Below are 20,788 nucleotides of genomic sequence, written 5' to 3'. Positions count from 1 at the left end.
ACTTATCACCATCTAGAGCAGAATAAGTATATTACTCATTAGTGAATATCTACTGAAAGTTTTTCTTGTAAATATACACACATTTACAAGAAAACTTCATGAGACTAAACGTATAGTAGGTAGGTACAGTGAGTAGTAGCTGCACTAATGTGACCATTGGTCGTTGTATTGCAATAAGACATTTTAGTAGGAGCACGAGTAAGCAAGCGTCCACATTACCAAGCATCTAAACAACTATAGAATTCTATTGTTTCGTACAATGCTGATCTCGTATCAAAAGACATAACTTTACCTCTGTGTCGCTGACTGCACTATTTACTACTATTATGCTATTCGGTGCAAGTATTTATACGGTATAAATACAACGTATACTGAACTATCTAATGCACAGGGTCCCCAAAGCAATTATGTAGAGGGACACAACGGCGAAGCTAAGTGACGAGTAACAGAGTTTACAGAGTGCAAGTCCGCAACTAATGACTGGCGGTTGTCGGACGGTAACCGACACCGTTACACGCCACAATTCCTACGTAAATAACCGCAATTCGATCATTTACCTCTGGACCTAGGAAATGAAGACCTACTTTAAACTACTACTGTTTATTAAAATTAATCAACGTACGTTAGTTCTGATAAAACGTTGTGTGCAATTACGATTACACGGATTTAAAGTATTATATAAAAAAATAATATTATAGGGTTTCTGAACATGTAACATTATAGTTTTAAACATTTTTCAATCGCTACAAACTAGATTTAATCGCATAAAAAGGAGACTTAACATGTTCGCAGTGCAGTAGGATGCGATGCGATATCGAAATTCACAATAACACAACCAAATCCCAGCACATTGAAATGCTTTATACTTTTAGTCCACCATTTGATTCATATTCATTTAATATGCCATGCATACTAACGTTACAAAGTAACATCTATGGAAACCAAATTTAGCAAATACCATCTATAAATTTAGAAAATGTATATGTTATCCCAGTAAAAGGTAGCATTCTTTAAATATATATAAAATGTCACTGATTAGTGTTTTAATTACGTAATGGTTTATACCTAATCTTGCCAACGGTTACATCAGTAGTAAGTAGGTAGTTCATATGTCATTTAGGTATACAGTAGCATATTTTTCAAGAGTTGACTATTAAACAGACATTATGTATGTGCCGCTTATCTTGTTTGCCCACCTCGGAGGTATAACTGCGAATCATAAATAGCAGTAATGGCTCCGTGTCACGTGAAATCTTAATTTGCGCATACAACTTTTTGCTACTTAATCAGAATGCCAAACTGACAGCCAGATGAGAATCACTAGGGAATCAACATACATATCACAGAGTGGATGTTCTGTGTTATTTATTATACTGTTACAGAAGTCACTTTCAACGAATATCTACAAGTATGTATATATATATATATGTATAAATAGATATAGAAAAGATGACGCTTACCATTTCAAATTATGTAAACTCTACCATCAATGTTTTTTAATATTTCTCAAGTAAAAAATACTTCGATTACCGGTATATAATAACTAGGAAGATATTATGTCAGTATATGAAATAGAGATACAGTAACTACGATTATACGTTGCCATAATTATTTCATTTTTCAATATCAAATATGAGTTGTGGTGTAGTACGTTTGGAATGTCCTTGGAAATTAACAATTGGGTATTGATGATTTTATAAATATGCATATTACATGTTTGAACAACTTAAATATGTTACTGAAACGATAACATTGATAGCAACATATAACAAGGAGCTATCTTCAAAATTGCAGCGATACTATTAAATTCTACCCACGTTGTTTGTTATCTTTTAGTGTCAATAAGAATTTTACTATTTAAATCTAATCTAATGAAGAACTAGCTATCGAGTTCTATTATTCCTTCATACATGTGTTGAAATGATATTTATATGCCTAAGTAAGTCTATTAAACATACTTTCAAATAAAATCACATTTTATACTATATTCAAATAAACATAGGTACTTTGGTGTTAAAATAGAGCTACATCAGTGATTGTTATTTACTTCAATAACTCTTTCAATTTTTATATGTTCCAAAATTAAACTATATTGCCTACAATTGTTAGTTTGTTGTAAGTTAGACACTTTATTTTTTTAGAAACAGGTTAAATATTTCCAAGTTGACTAATGGCTTTCCAAAAATTAATTGATTTATGCACGCCACTATTAATAATTTATTTATCCCATATCGATTATTCTACATAATGTCTTGACTAGTTGTATAAAAATAGCTTTGCAGTTATTCCAAGGTTAGACATGTGGAGTTCGTGCCGCGCTCTCAAGTTGCCCACTGCATTGTTTTAGAACACTATACTGTTGCAACTAACTCTATTTTTGTGTTAGTATTGACGTCATATAGTTGGAAATTACGCATATACCCGTATGACCAATGTTTATTATCTTTTCTCGATCGTCTAAGAAATTGTGGTAATGTTTCGCATTTGCATATACAGAGTTTTTTTTGTAATGGGTGTTGATCGAATTGTAATATAGCATTGTCAGACTAAACACAATTATTATTGATTTAAATTATAACTCAAAGATCTCAATTTCTCAAACTTATTCATAATATGATACGAGAGGATCAACAGTAAACGTTATAACTATCGACTCCTCTTCAAGATGTGACTTTTTATGTTTGCTCCCAGAGTAAATATCCATTAGGGAAGCTAAGTAATGGCCACGGGACATTAGGCGGCCGGGGTCACCTCATTAAAGCTACACTCTTTCTTCCAGAAAGAAAACGGTTTTACTTGCCTTTTTACAAAACTTTGTACTCTTTTATTATATACTTATTTATTAATATACTTAAATCTTTTTATACTTGTTTAATACTGCAATTAGTAGAATTATTATTTTAAATAATTTTACATTTTCAGGACTTGAAAGGACAGACAACCCTACCCGACCCTACCTGATTGAACACCTTCAGAGATGATATAACATACATAATTAGAAATACTAGGCGACCCACAGTAACCCGTGAGCATTGCTTATCTTTTAACAGAGAGAAATTTTACTACATTGTCTGCCCATGTATAACTGCTGTCAACTTAAGTTTACTTCATTAGTTGTGTTTCTAGTTGATCAGCAAGATATACAGAATAGCAGTGCAATTACTCAGCATGACGGCATAACACCTTTGTCCTCAGAAATAGTATGAGCAATGACCTACCAGAGCTGTTACAATGCATTTTGCTTACACATTTTATGAAATATTATTTACTACTGATTTTTATATGATGCCTCCTTTTGCTTCGATGACCTCGACATGGATTTATTATTCTTTCTAGCGGTTGTAATAACAAAAGCTATAACTAAAAGTCATTCATGAATAACATTAACCTACGCGGAACACAAAAACCTGTTCAGATTCCAACTTTCTTTTGTATTATTATCGCGTATTTTCTTAATAAAAGGCATTGGTTTAACACGTTATTTCAATATAACTATGGCATAGCAACTAACAGTATTTAGTTCAACATAAGTGCTGCAAAAACGCAACTGAATTAAATTGGTCTGACACCTTCGGCCGACGTTTGAAATGAATGAATGAGTAATCCGTTGCATTGCACCATCCATTTATTACCCTAGTTCATTCGGATGCCCATTTGAAGTCACGAAGCGGCACCGTAGTACGCCATTTCTCTTTCAATTCGAGCAATCGATTGCAGAAAGTGATAGGGGAAAATTGGGTCCAGTGACTTTGTCAGGCACTCTGAAAGCAGCAGATTTGATGCGTAGTCACTGCAAATTCTCGCGGGTACCAATAAATCGCTGCAGGAGACAGCGGCTGAATCCTCCTTTTATAATGTTATATTTGGACCAGGATCGGTTCTTCGTCTTATTTTCAAGTGCCTTTATAGTCGGTTTTGAATTTACTTATTCTATTATAATATACTAAGATTCTGTCAATTTGTCTCTGCTTCATCAATGAATTATTGACTCGCATTCATTTAAGAAATTAATACATTTAAAGACAAACAATTTGTTTTAAAATTGAGTTGATCAGTTAGGAGTACTTATATATATAGTATAGTTTTTCTACCGATCTTCAAAAGGAGATTTATTATTTCAAGGGCATTTTTAGAAGAATATATGTACTTACCTTCTATTTACATCAAATCTAAACAGATTTCCATTATGCTTTGAAAGTAATAGAATTTATTCCTTTGTTAATATTAAAATACCATCTTATTTTCGATGGTTGCGGGTGCGATTCCTCTCACAGTACGAACATTTGTATTCATAAGTATGATTGTTTGGTCGGTCTGGGTGTTTTCTATATGTATTATGTATTAAAAAAAATATGTATGTTATTATATCAATTGTCTAGTACTCATAAGACAGACTCATATATATATGTAATATTGATGGCATCAAATTATACATTTCATCACATTATAAAATTCAACATGGCACCATGGAATTTTAAGATACATAATATGATTATTTAGTACCAGGTTATCTTAAAAAAATATAAAGGTAGAAAATAAATAGAACAAAAATAAGCTCCACGTACGTCTCAACTGTTTTACTCCTTTAGATATTTCTCACTACCATCTCGTAACTGACAGGGCATCGAACGCAGTGAAAGTTCCTTGGGCGACGCGAGTAGCTCTACAAAGAAAACTTTACCGCCCACAGAGATAAATGACGGTTAACAGTACAAGAATAAAGTTCAAAATGCAATCCATAACTGTAGAACAGAAATTATTGTCTTTGGTACGGAGGGACGTCGCGACGGTAGGCGTGCGTCTGATTCGATTTTATTTGCGGCGCCTGATCTATAAAAAGATCCCGCATGTACGTGCGTTAGTCTACCATCCCGTCTCCTCCGGTTCTTAATTCCACTAGACGTGTTATATTTATTAACGACTATTCACTTTATTCGATTAAAAGTAGGTCGCTTTCAATGTAAACATGTGTCAAATATACGCTGTTGCATATCCCATGTAATCGTTACCGGTTTACACACCAGCTAGTGTTGTACTTTTGAACATAATTAAATTTATACTTCTTCTTTAACTATTAATTCTCGTCAATAATATTGATACTACATCAATATTATTGATGAGAATTAATAGTTAAAACAATTGTTATACATTTTTTTTATATATAATATACATTTTGCATTTAAATATACACAAACCATGTGACAATATTTATTGGTGAGATAAAAGTATTAATTATTTATTTATTACCATGTATCTTAGACTCACATAGAGAACACTTAATACTCTTATTTTATTAAAATAAAACTATAATATGTTATAATAAATATTATACTTTTATTTTAATGCCTATGCGGTATTATAACTAAAGACAATAAATATTTACAGTAATGTGCCATTTTCTTCAAGTAACCACATTATTTTAGAACACACTGCAATTATAATGTTAAAGAACTTGGTTTATAAGTAGGCGCTGAAATAAGTACTTTTAACATCTTCAATAACTTGACTGGAATGTATATCTATGTATATTACCTGAGCAGCATCACAGCATCAATCCTGCGTTGCCATTCAGAGAACTAAGATGTTAAGCCATCGTATGTTCTATTTTTACTTGCCTTCCCATGAATCGAAATATATCTATTGGTAAAATATTATTTCTTTAGACGAACCTGGATATACTTCACAAAATCAGATAACAAAAATTTATCAAATCACATCAAATGAGGTGTCGTTGAAAAGGACTTTTTAAGTGCCTACGATGAGATAAGAACTCAAGTCGAACAACGGTGAAAATTTGGTCCCTTTTTTTAAGATTTCAAGTGTTTAAGTGTAATAAGAATAACTAATAAGATATATCTATTTCCACAGATAGTAACTGTCTAATAAAAACAAGAAGTGAACCAGTAAAATCGCTTCCACTAAACACTAGTATACTTAATTTGATACAAGGATAACAGAATAATATATATTTTCAATGTTATTAACATCCATACAAATGCTTGAAAATTAAAGGCCTAGAAATATTACATTCTACTACACTGTGATACATATAATTACGGAACCTTCAAAATGATGCGACATGTTGGTTTATTTTTCTTAAAAGCCTTGAGACAGAAAGGATTACTATTATCAACGCGTCTATTATTTTTTTTTAAGTTTGAGTAAAATGTTTTCTTTGTAACTAAATGAATATATGTTGTAAACTTGTTGAAATGGACTAACCCAAACATTGTAAAAGATAAAACGCCGTTTAGAGGAAGTATCTTGCTACACACCGTTATGACCGAGTCATAAATATTAAAAGGCATAACCACAAAATGGAATCCATGTATATATATATATAACTAAGACAATGTTTTTCCCATTTGCAAATCATTATTCATGGTCTTGTATAGAATATGCACATACTTCCCTATACGCGACACGTAATAAACATTAAAATCGCATTTATTACAAAGTACTGACTGTGTAGAAATACTTTTAGTGTAAGTAAATAAAAGTCAGGCTATTTTTTACAGTTTTTAATAGTATGCACAAATGGCAGTATGTTTGTCTCTCTACTTTGTAATGGACTTCAAGAAAATTCTATGATACCTATTATTTATTAGTTTACCAATAATTATAAATCTTTTAAAATGTCATTACAAAATAACTGATACATAGTACATAATTGTAGGTATAATAGTAAACATAAAATATTAAGAAACGTACTAAAACAAAATATTGATAACTTTATTGTTGAATTATAGACTAAAACTAGAGGGTGCGTGTGTGCGCGGGCCTCAAGAGGCCCGCGAGGCGTTGTCGCTGATTTTTTTTGTGAAGACGGTTTTCTTTTCGAATAGACTTGGTTGGCAAGTAGAGTTGTCTGTTTTGATACGAAATCATTCATGTGACTTCAAATTGTAACAGTGTGGCAAAACTTTATGTTGTAATGTTCACAATACAAAACCTAACCTAACCTACCTTTCTGTATACTATATTAGTCTAGGGTCAAGTTTTTAATGTAGAGATTAACCTACCTTTTTGTTTACTATATTATTCTGAGGGCATAATTTCTACTGTAAGAGTCGCAATAGAAATCCTAACCAAACGTAACTTTCAGTATACCATTTCGACCTGTGGCTTTAATTTTTATTGCAATAGGCACAATACAAAACCTCACATTACCTACCTTTCTGTATACTATATTAATTTGGGTTCACAGTTTATAATGTAGAAATCATAATACAAAACCTAACCTAACCTACTTTTTTGTTTACTATATTATTCTGAGGCCATAATTTCTACTGTAAGAGTCGCAATACAAAACCTAACCTAACCTACCTTTCTATATACCATTTCGACTTTTTATTTTTTTTTATTTTGGCTTAGCTACCCGGGTGACAAAAACATTTCGTCCATACATTGTCAACTCCTTCTAATAGTTTACTATGAAAACCGATGTATCAAACTTACATCGGTTTTCATAGTAAAGTTTTCCAAATAATTTTGATAAAAGCCTTAGGGTTATAATTTATCGTAGGTAAAGGACCTATGATAAATAATAACCACTCAACACTCTTTTAATTAAAATATCATAAATATTAAAATCGGAGAAAGTTTTTAGCGCTGGCAATACTAAGATTCAATGCCATCCCATAAAAGCGGACTCGCTGCATGGTTACAATGTACCAAAATAAAAAAATCTTCCAAATTTTGTTCAAAGCCAACCTCGGCGACCATCTTGGATTTTTCCATTTTGATACTTCTGACGTATATATTACATGACGACAGATATATTTCGTCCATATAATGTACAGAGACACGGTCCTTTTAAAATATTCGGTCGGTTCCTTAGTAAATATTACTTTCTACGAAAATCTATGCATGGTGTTGCCCCCTAATTTTACAAAAAATTGCATAAAACTATTAAGATGAGATTTATTATAGATACCCGTCACTTTTATGTTTAAATGTCGAAAAAAAATTCCCACATTTAAGGTTTGCAAAATTACCCAAAAATCGGGGAAAATTTGTAGCCTATATAATACTTCACGTCTTTGCTCCATAGAAGTAACTTGCTGTAAGAAATAAAATACTACCCCAAAAATGAGTTTTAAAACGTCCCTAAACTTGTCATCGGGAATAAAGTACCCTAACTCGGCCGCCATCTTGAATGATTCCATTTTAAATAGTTGTTTTAACATATACACCTTGGTGAGAAACATTTCGTCCATACATTGTACAGAGCCAAGGTAACTCCTTCTAGTAGTTCCTAAGTACTGTTTACAATGGAAATCTATATATGGTGTTGCCAGCTCATTTTAACAAAAAACACCTAAGACCCCTTGGGGATTATTTTTGACAGATCGTCATCATTGTTTGGTCTAAAATGATGAAACAAAAAATTCCACGTTTTTTTTTACTTCTCTCCGATATTACCCTAAAATCGGGGAAAATTTTTAGACCAGATAGTGCTTCGTACCCAGAGTTTCCACTGTTCCATAAAAGTCAACTCGCTGCAGTGACGATGGGTACCTGAAAATTGAATTTAAAAAAGTACCCTAACTCGGCCGCCATCTTAGATTTTTACTTCTTAATACTTTTGACGTATTCACCCTAATAACAGAAACATTTCGTCCATACATTATGTAGAGTCTCGGTGACTTCTTCTTGTACTATTCCCTAAGAAAACTGATCTAAGATGTTGCCAAATAATTGTGACAAAAACCAATAAGGGGATGATTTTTGACAGATATCCATCATTATTTTGTTTGAAATATCGAAAAAAAAATCCCACATTTTGGACTTGTCTTCTAAATTACCCAAAATCGGGGAAAATTTTCATACCATTTTTCCTTTTTCGTCCATATATTGTACAGAGACACGATCCTTCTAGTGGGTCCTTAGTAAATATTACTTTTTACGAAAATCGATGCATGGTGTTGCCACCTAATTTTACAAAAAATCGCATATAACTATTAAAATGATATTTATTATAGATCTCCGTTGCTCTTATATATAGTTTGTCGAAAAAAAAATCCCACATTTTGGGTTTGCAAAATTACCCAAAAAACGGGGAACATTTGTAACCTAGGTAATATTTCGAACCGAAATCTACCACGGCTCAATAAAGGTCGACTCGCTGCAGGGAAGCCAGGTAAATTTATCATCAGAGAAAAAATACTCAAACTCGGCCGCCACCTTGGATTTTTCCTTTTTTAAATACTTTTAACTTATCCACTTTGGTGACAGAAACATTTTGTCCATACATTGTACAGATGTAAGGTGACTCCTTCTAGTACTTCCTTAGTACTGTTTACTATGAAAATTAGTTAATACTTCGCACCGAGAGTTTCCATTCCTCAATAGAAGTCAGTTCGCTGCATTGATAGGTGCCACAAAACTGAATTTACTAAAAAGACCTTAAAATTGTCATAAAAAATAAAGTATCCTAATTCGGCCGCCATCTTGGATTTTTCCTTTTTAAATACTTTTAACACATACATTTTGGTGACAGAAACACTTCATATATACATTGTACAGAGCCCAGGTTACACCTCTAGTTCCTTAGTACGGTTTACTATGAAAATCGATGTATGGTGCTGCCAGATGATTTTGACAAAAACCACCTAGGATCCTTTGGGGGATGATTTTGAACCAATGCTCATCACTGTTTTGTTCAAATTAACGAAAAAAAAAATTCCCACGTTTTTTTACTTTTCTCCGAAATTACCCCAAAATCGGGGAAAATTTTTAGACCAGGTAAAATTTTCCACCGAGAGTTTCCATTGCTCTATAGAAGTCAACTCGCGTCAGGGATTAATTGTACCCCAAAATTGAATTTTAAAAAGTCCCTAAAATTGTCAACATAAATTAAGTACCCTAACTCGGCCGCCATCTTAGATTTTTACTTTTTAATACTTTTGACATATTCACCCTAGTGACAGAAACATTTCGTTCATACATTGTATAGAGCCTCAGCGACTCCTTCTAGTTCTATTCTCTAAGAAAACTGATGTAAGGTGTTGCCAGATAATTCTGACAAAAAACACCTAAACTCAATAGGGGGATTGTTTTTGACAGATTTTCATCATTCTTTTGTTTGAAATGTCCAAAAAAAATTTTCCCACTTTTTAGGACCTATCTCAAAAATTACCCTAAAATCGGGGAAAATTTTTATACCAGGTAATACTTTGTGTTGAGACACATCATCTCTCCATAGTAGTCGACTGGCTGTGGGGTTGCCAAGTGTCCTAAAACTACATTTAAAAATATCCCAATTTTTCTCCGAAAAGCAAAACTCCCCTATCTCTGCCGCCATCTTGGATTTCTAAAATTTCATAATTTTCCCTAGAGGCCGAGTCCTTCGGCTATCCGACGCCGTACAGTGCGTTGAGCTAGCATACTCGTAGGTACCCTATCAATTTCAGTTTTTGAAGCTAGACCTCAATTTCAAAATTTGTCCGATGATGTATGGGTGTTGCCAGCAAATTCTGAAGAAATCCACCTAAAACCCTTCAGGGGACGATTTGTAGTAGACCAAAACGAGTTCTTCATTTAAAATGTCAAAAAAAATTTCCCACTTTATGGGACTTTTTTCCAAAATTAACCCAAAATCGGGGAAAAATTTTAGACCTGGCAAATCTTCTTACTCAGACTTACCCATGTCAGTAGGTGGCGTTTAAGGGTTGCCATGTGCAGCAAAAACTCGATTGAAAATATCCCAAATTTTTTCCAAAAACTAAATCTCCCATAGCTTGGTCGCCATCTTGGATTTTTGAAATTTCTTAATTTTCCCTAGAGGCCGGGTCTTTCAGCCTCCCAATGCCCTATAATAGGGATCGGTAGCTCCCCCGCAAGTACCCTAGGAATTTCAGTTTTTGGTGAGACACCCCAATTTCTATTTTGGTCAAACCATGTATGGGTGTTGCCAGCAAATTCCAACAAAACCCACCTAAAACCCTTTAGGGGATGTTTCTCGATAGGCCTTGATGCCTCTTTTGTCAAAAATGCCGAAAAAATTTTTTCCCACTTTTTGGGACATTTCTCCCAAATTACCCTAAATTCGGAAATTCTTTTTATCGCTGGCAATACTTCTTACCGAGACCCATCATCGCCCCATAGAAGCCGACTCGCTGCGGGGTTGCCCTGTACCTAAAAAATGATTTTGAAAATAATCCGGATTTTTAGGACCAAATTCACACGCCCCCAACTCGTCGGCCATCTTGGATTTTCGAAATTTCATAATTTTCCCTAGAGGTCGGGTCCTTCGATGCCCCACAACCGGTGTCGCCAGCACCCCCACAACTACCCTGGGAATTTCGGTTTTTGAAACCCTAAAAAATTTTCAACCAGTTTTTGGCAATTTTTTCGCCGCCATCTTGGATTTTAATTTTTTGTTTTTACGCCATATTCTGGGTCCCGCCGAGACGTGCCAAATCACTCTTTGAACGGAATCGATCCGAGCGAAACTGTAAAAGTTAGCCGCCATCTTTGTCCGCCATCTTGGATTTTCCCAAATTTCGGAATTTTCTCGTGGTCACCCTAGCCAAAGGAACATTTCCCCCATACATCGTCTCGACCCCCGGACGCTCCTTCTGGGAGAACAACTATGTCAATCAGTGAGTGAGTCACCGTAATGCAGCTTTATATATTATAGATTAAAATTATAGACTAAAATTAAAACATCAAATAACTTTATGACAAAAATAGTGATCAATAAAAAAGTTTGCATCAATCAGTCTCGCTGCAATATTCTCGTTGGTGACCAATTTTGCCAACGTAGGTAATAAAATTCTTATCTAATACGCCGATCAATGAAACCCTTTATATGCTAAACAGACTTCCGCAGGCAAAAATAATAATTTACTCATGTTATTGCATCGGTTCTGACACTACATAGTCTCATGTTGCAGATACAATGCGCCTATATAATGGACGGATTTACTACGATATATTGGAAACACCATAAATAATAAACATCAAAAATTTAAATAAATCAATGTCAAAATTTGACACTCTAAAGCTTTTTGACTGTGACTGAAGTTCCGAATATAAAACGAAGAAAAAGTTTTGAGAATTGATAAAAGTAAAATTGCATAGTTTTGCAGTGTGGGACAGAATTTGATATGAATGAAATAGGTTTTGTCACACAAAAGTTAGTAGATTATAAACAATAGGCTTAGTTTTCACATAAATTGGTTTAGCTGTATCGTCTATTTATATCTATCTGTGATTAATACCAAAATACTATATTACAGTCGTCGTCGCTTTGAAGTATTTATATTTATTGAGTAATAAACAAATAACAAAATTTATTCCAAAAAACTTTCCGAACAAAAATATTATATAATTATATATAACAATTCCTAAAAAGACCCTTAAAATAATCAGAATTATTCTAAATTAATAGGGCAACGTCATGGATAATTAGCTATTACCCCCGACTTCCTCCTCCTTCCCATCCTCTCGATACAATCTATATCTTTACACTAATTTTCATTTAGATCCGTTTAACCGTTTATATATCGCGCGTGTACAATAGATATATTCTATGGATATTTATTTACTTACGTCAATATTGACGAATATATTTCAAAAACTGCTTACTTAGTCTGACCCCCTTTTAAAAATCAACGTTTATCGTAGGTCCACAAATAACGGAAGAATAACAAGTTGCCATCATATAATACAAAACTGATGCAATTTTATTACCGAACCTACATACAATGTATTGCTTACAGTACAAAGATAACAACTAGTCTTAAGTTTATATTAGGTGGACCCATTTATTAGTACTTTACTCACTCTGCGTTTCTTGGTATTATTTTTTACATATTTCAATTAAATATAGGTGTATATTAAGCTGAGGTATTATTTAATTTAAAAAACAATTTAGTCAGTGTTGCTTGTAATATTATTTATAAGCTGTTAGCTAAAAGCCAGCTTTGATAGTGTAAATTACGATAAAAGATACGCATTTTATTATTGTAGAAAAAAAAGTAACCTGTGTACAAATGAACACTTAAATTTATTCAATTAAATAACAATCACCCAACATATTCAAATATTATTCTGCAATATATTTAAGTAAATCTGTACGGTCAACATTCTACCTCATTTACAAAAACATAATTTATTGTTAGCAAAAAAACTTACCACTCACCTCGTTTACTGGCATATTTATCACGATATGCAATTTTAAAGTAGAGAGGGTGAGCAAGACAGTGCATTGCTCGTGGCGCCGTCTGGCTGTCCGTCAATATGACTCACTGGTCTGTCCGTATACCAACGAGCTCCCCTACTTTAAGTACCGTTTCACCCCATAATTGATGCAGTGCCCCCTGCTGTTGCACCGTGGATATTGATTAGTTGCAATTAAAATTAAGTTGCTTTTGAATATTTACATGTTAATCAAAACACGAATATTTTGTTAAAAAAAACCTAATATATGGAACGCTGATATGAAAAGCACCACAATCACATTATGGCCGCTATACTATAGTATAATTACTTATTGGAGATATGATATCTCACTTTAATATATCAGAACACATCTTGCAAACAACTTTGGTAGCAGATAGAGGTACATATGCTTTTGCAAATAGCTTTATGCACAGACTACTCTAAAAATATTTAAATAAATTTATTTATTTACGAACATACTTTTAGTTACAGTTTCAGTCAATACATTAAAAGTCAACCAAAAGTAATTAGTAAAGTAATTATCAAAATTGAAAGTACCGTCATAAGTATATCATTAAACAATATAGAATAAGATCATATAGTATCGCATGTACATGTATTGTACAAGGAATCGAAGTCGCGAGCATCGGAAGTAAACCGCTATACCACCAAGGTATTTTTGACGGAAACATACCAAAGATATGATATCCAAAGTTGTTTATATCGACAATAGAGGTCGACTATGCCGGCTGTCATAGTTTGCTGAAATTGTATACTATGTAGACAGAGAGCCCAAAGCATAAAAACATATATACTCTAGAACACCTTTTTAAGCAACAATTTGCAGCTTGATAGATATGTCAATGAATTTTGTTGTGTCGCAAATGACAGTTAAAAAAGTTACATAAATATCAATTCTGTTCTATGTTAAAGTCAAAAGCGGGGATAAGCTCAATTCATCTAAATACAAGTTTCGACGACGTTTTCCATTATAGATACCATCTGATGTTTGCTATTCTCTGTAGTATTAGAAAACCTTTCGTAGCAGTATAGGATAGGAATAGGAACTTTAGGACAGTTAAACAAAGTAAAATAAATACAAATTGAAAACTTTTCTTTAATTTTCTATAGTGCTATACTCAGATAGATAATGTAATTTCCGCCTTTATACTTTAGTATAATAAATAAAACCAGTTAATATATTTCTTCCTTCTTTTTTCTTCCTTATTTAAGTATTATTTAGAGATAGCACCATTTAAATAGCTATATTTAAACTACAAAAGAGACTACTACATAATTTAAACACTATAAAGGTAGAGAATATATAATAGCGAGCTTCACTTATTAACATTTGAGACAAATTAAAATGTGAGACTGTATTGTTTTATTCAAATCACTTGAGTACTTCTAGAGCCATCACCACTCACTATTATTAAAATATATACCTATCTTATAAGAACATATCAGCGATTCTTTCGATAGAAGCCCAAAAGGTATTGTAAAATGGACGTGAAAGACGAACTGAACAATATCTTATGCAAAATGAAACCTACTAAAATATGTAATAAAACATGAATTTATAACAAATGATATAATCACAGGAATTACTTACAGAATTATACTTTTATACCATACCGTGTCATTTATTAGTACCTACTTAGTTGTAGTTAGGCCACTATAGCCGAGTGGTTTTGTGGTTGCGCGTCCGTTGACACAACGACCCAAGTTCCGTACCCTAGATTACAGCGGTGAACCGACGCCGACGCTGGCACAAGCAGTCTCAGTTGGAGTAATTAACTGACAGAATTACGTAATGGCAATATAATGTGGCAATAATCCAAACCACTATGCTATGAATTGTTCTCATATTGTGACCATATTGTTACCGATTTTGATAGTATTCCCTCAACTGGAAACAGCGGATTTGATTAGATACATCAAGTCACAGAAGATGTTTTCATCGAAAACATCTTCTGTAACTTGATTTAGGGCGTTCATCATTCGTTATTAAATATCATTCACCATTTCTTAGGTTTATAACCTGGAACAATTATAGTTAGAAAATTCAATTGACAGAAGCAGTCATTTAATTATGTATGCTTTCATCTTTATAATAAATCGTCCTAGTTTAAACTGACAATACAAAACTGCCCTGATATTATGGAAACTAATATGGAAATTTAATTCAGGTTTGAAATGATATTCTAATCAGGCCCATAATCGAATAACAACCTCTGATGGTTGATATTTAGTTTATATAAGGAAACTTATTTACTGGCAAAAATGAAATTTGGTACTAGTAATATAATATAGGTGACTGTGTTTATTTATATCTCTATTTATATGCAAGAATTTCAATTGTATATTTTTTAAAAGAAATCAGTCGTTGAGGAACGGCGATATATAAATATTTAATACTTTACTCGCTTTAGTACTATATAACTGTGAGGTTCAAGTATATTTCACTAGTCATGGTGAGGAGTACCCTTGCGTGATACTTGCGTGACGTGCATACACCCTCCTTGAACACCCACCCTCACGCAACCAATTTTATCATCCAATATTATAAACATGTTATTATAATAAAACCGTTGCAGGAAAACAGTCTATAACTCAATTTCATTATAACCATTCAGACCTTTAATAATATAATACAATAACGATTATTGACATTATAAAAAGAAATATTGGTATTTAAGATTACTACACAATAGTACTAATTAATGAGCAATGTTTGTATATGAAACGATGTTTCAGGCCTACTCCGGAATCCATTCTCCATATTTAATCTAATCCATTTTTGTACCGTTCCTTTAAAATAAAATTAAGAGAATCAATGGTCATTATTTTTGGTTTAAGAAATCGGTACAAGTTATTTAGTTCTTTAATTGAACACGAAATATAGAATTAATATTTTACTAGTATTCAAGATATCGTAGGTTCAAGAGTATTAAAATGTGCGCAATAGCGTAATCTAACGAATGTCACTGAATCGGAATTAGTTTCTTGTATAAACCTAGGTACTAGAAATAGGTACGCTAGACAAGATATTCTGGTTGAGATTAGGTTGGGTTGAGTTCGGTATTAAAAATCTATCATAAAGAATAGTGTCAGTGTCAGTGGTACACAGATATTATTACATTTATCTTCGTTGAAACATATCTAACAGAATAGTCTAAGGTGATCAAATGATCACCTTAGATATTATTTACACAAGTATAATTTGAAATTCAGACTCTACTTATTGTATGATCTTAATATATATGAAAAAATCAATTTCTGCTTAATATGTTGACATCAAACAAATAGAGACAATAGATTTACGAAAACTGTAACTTACAAAGAAGTGTTTTCGTCTCATGTGATATTTCCTTAGAGATGCAAAGCAATTTTCTGCAAGAGATAACCTCTCTAAACGACTTTTCGTGCACGCAATATATGTTTAGGCCGTTACCTCACATTGCGATTATTGTATGTGTGCTCGAGTAGTCTCCATTATTTAGTTGCTCTAAATCCAGACAATGAGCGAACTATCATTATTACAGTCAAACAAATTATTCCACTAGGCGAATTTGTGATTTATTTGCGGAGTATAAACTTCTGAACGTAGGATTCATACTTGAGATTTAAAACTATGACATTATTCAGTACCTAATAATAGATGATAAGAACGACCGCTAAGTAAAATTACTCTAGTTATACGTAACATTGACAACTCTCCGCTATTCTTTAGTCTATCCTCTGATAGACTAAAGAATAGCGGAGAGTTGTACTGTAACTTCTCATTTTTAATTACATTTTAAATCATTTTTTATATAGATATAAAGACTAAACGTTATAAAAACATAAATTCTATGATTTCAATTCTACTCGTCTGGTCTATAAACAAGGATTTCTTAGAGATTTCTGCAATTCAGTAATACTTGGAGCAAGATGAATTGGGATTACCTATGACCTACCTTATTCCTCCACTATGTTTATCCACAAATTCCCAGGGTATAACTAAATACACAACAAGTCTGATATTTATAAGAAATTATCTAACGAAAATTTTACAACAGTAAAGAACCTAGTAATAGTTTTGAAATATAAACTATACATAATAATACTGTAAGCTATGAAATCAGAAAGAGCAAACAGACACTGAACATCTGGCATTATAAAGTAGCAATCGTGAATCGTTTAAACTTTTGAGTGGGGAATTTTACAAAAGCTGTTTATACGCTCTGTTCACTTGCAAACATTTCCAATGCTTAAATCAAGCTTTCGAAGTACAGCAAATAAAAATGTCCTGGAACGGTTATAGTGAAGAATGGGCGAACACTAAACATGTTAGTACGACTATAAAGTAACATGTTACAATGGACATTTCGTTGTTCCTCGTAACAGGAAATTTATATTTCTAAAAATCGCACATTGTATAGTTGGTAAACATATCACAATATCTTTCATAAATGGTTAAAACCAATATAAAAACTTATTAATACGAATGGTAACTAAATTACATACATTTAATATGTATATCTACTGTAAAGGATAATTAACGAAATATTTTATATCAACTAATTTACGTGGTAGATATCTAAATGCAATATATGGTCTACGTAGGTTACGTAAGTGATTTACTCATGAATCATAACTGTTATTAGCAAATATGAATATTTTATATTCTCATTAAATTGTTATACCACAAAAATATGACTCATGTTTAAAAAATACGGCGACACAATAGGGTTTTAAAAATTAAATAGCTCAATTGTACATTCCGAGAAAGGACACAAGTCCGTTTTTTTCGAAACTTGTACTAGAAATACGGCGAGTGTCGTGATAGAGATTTGCATGTCGATATGAAGCTACGATAAGGCTGGAGAGAGCCAGCATACAAGGCTACCGGACGCAGATATATCTAGGTATCTACTTAGCCAGTAAAAAACAAAAGTTATAATGTTAAGATAACTTACATAAAACAAACAAACTTACATAACACATTATATCTAATATAGGTACGCATCTATATTAAAAGTAGGTTTATATTTGGCGAACTTCACAAACGAAGCTTTTAATTTAGTTGTATAAGTATGTATATATATGCTTTTCAAATTTAAGATCCATTTTCACAACTAACCACCTAAGAATTAAAGTTGATTATTTTATTGCATATATTTACTATAATGTTATTGCTATTTCAGGTATATTTTTTTATACATCTGTATAGATAATTGAATAATTTAAATGGCAGATTATAAATCCTTAGATATACATAACCATTACACTGTTATGAAAGATATAATTTTAATTCACGAGTTAATCATAATATTAGGTTAGATATTATTAGGTAAAAAAACTACTTTGTTGTACAACGTAAAGATAAGGTATAGAATATTTTTGTACTCCAACGCTAAAAATCTTTAATCTCATGTAATAATACTACAGTAGAAGTATTCTATGGGGATATAGAAGGTACAGCCACAAGGTAGCTTTGAGAAACCCGTATAAAAATAGGATTCGGTCAAAATCGAGATTAGGCGAATTAAGGTGATATCGACACCGCTCACAGATATTTCCCAGGCGGTAACTAAATCATCCATTTCATGGTTACATCAGATGGGTTCAAACAGTGCTGAATAAAGATATATATATTCTTTACTTAAACTACCGTTTGCTAAATCGTTCCATTGAAATTTTGACCTACTTTGGCTAGATATATCGTCTATGGAATAGAATGGATAAAAAAACTAAAGCTATTTTCTAAATGTAAAAAAAATACTAAATTCATTTCTGCTTAAATAATGAAATTATACGTTCTATATATAATATTTCATCCACAGTCTTTATAATATATCCCTTAGTTATAAATGTAATAAACTAATTAGTAAAAACTTAACTATAATGTACTATATAAATATGTAACTAATTGCAAATATGAAAACAAATTTTATGTAAATCTAGTTACTCTGCGACTAGCCGTCCTTTGTGTAGTCAGCAATGAAAATAATACCTAACAACACACCTGTGCCTGTATTCCAGCGAAATTTTGGCTGCGTGCCATAAAATACGGCCAGACATGGTTTGATGAAGGACACGCTCGAACATCGAGGGTCGTCCCTCAGGGCACCGGCTGGACCCCTGAAATCTCGTGTTATGTGCTTTACACACCAGCGCCCGCCTACCGACAGGGCGATTTGAGTTTATGCTTACAAAATATAGTCGAGTTATAATTATATTTAATGGTCGCAATAAAACTTCAATAGTTATAAAAATACATCAATAAATATAACGATTCTATTATTTTATTTAAGCTGTAGGTACTTACATACCCTCATTTTTATAGGTTCAACTATTCAACCTATATACTATAAAATACTAACTACTCGTATTTATTTTATTCTGCACTTTATTATTGTCATTAAGTATTTTATGATACCATACAGAAACTATTGTTATCTGTAATAAATATATTATAATAATATACGTATATACTTATAAAACTTACTCAACCAGTAATAAAAATTATAAATTAATAAATGTTATTAAGTAATATGTTTTATTTACAATCATAATTACTACTAGAGATTCTATGACCTTTTTATATATTTGTATACACAGATATTGATTACATTAAAATTTAATCCTTTATAAATATATAATTATATACACAGTATAATTACCCCGTTAGTCTTCCTAAATTAAATAAAAATATAATATATGTATATATACATATATATGTCATGGATTCCTAAACGATTTCACTGCAATAACAGAAATACCATAAGTATCTTGCTTCATCCACAGATTTAAAAAGCAATCATCTTCTCTGCAACAAATAACATAGCAATAAAAAACAAATCAACATAAGTTATAAAAAAGCTAGTACTGTTTTCTGTATTCATTACGATATAATAATATAAATCAATATGTGGTATAAGTAAAGCCGTTTATTAAAATTAAACTCGGTCTGGCGTGGAACTAGGAAGATTAATGATCTCTTGAATGCGAAGTTATGTAAAGAGGAAAGTGGAGAGGGGGCTCGACGGGCCATGTCCTGGCATCATTCCAAAATCACTTATCTCCTTTATTACGAGTGATTGCAAACTAGATACCACGATACAATGTCGATCAGCAAGATAATAAGTTTATATTATTCAATTTGCAAAATAAACCATATAAATAGGTTAACATTATATTAACAGTTTCTCAGATACATTTCTACCGATTTTTAATATAATGCCGCCAAGCAGCTTACATTGGAAGCTGTGTTTACTAAAGATAGAAAAAAGAGATAATCCAAAGCAACGAAAATATAATACGTTTTCTTATGGTAAATATATATGGGTGACAATATCATTCTCATAATAGTTGCTGGTAAGTATTTCTTGTATACACTCTTCAAGAGTGTATGTAAAAATATGTATTAATCTACAATAGAATAGGAGCCCTTTATACCAAATATTATGCGAAATAATTTAAATGTCACGTCTTGTTTTAGACTTTAATTACGAACTTTTCTTTTCTTCCACAATTAATTCCCTAGACGCCTTATAGGACATCCTGAGGATGAACGTATCATTATCATACAGATAAAAATTTTAGCATCCACAAACCACAGAAAAACACAAAT

The 20,788-nt window shown here is 32.2% G+C and overlaps 1 protein-coding gene across 2 annotated transcripts in view; it reads left to right on the top strand.

The window, feature by feature from the left end:
- Positions 1-20,788, top strand: part of LOC131845833 (semaphorin-1A) — a 122,219-nt gene that overhangs the window by 44,708 nt on the left and 56,723 nt on the right. The window lies entirely within an intron of this gene.

The sequence above is a fragment of the Achroia grisella genome, unplaced genomic scaffold, assembly GCF_030625045.1.
Source record: "Achroia grisella isolate CSIRO2021 unplaced genomic scaffold, CSIRO_AGI_Agris_v1 utg487, whole genome shotgun sequence".
Lineage (NCBI taxonomy): Eukaryota > Metazoa > Arthropoda > Insecta > Lepidoptera > Pyralidae > Achroia > Achroia grisella.
This window is presented reverse-complemented; position numbering and strand designations above follow the sequence as displayed.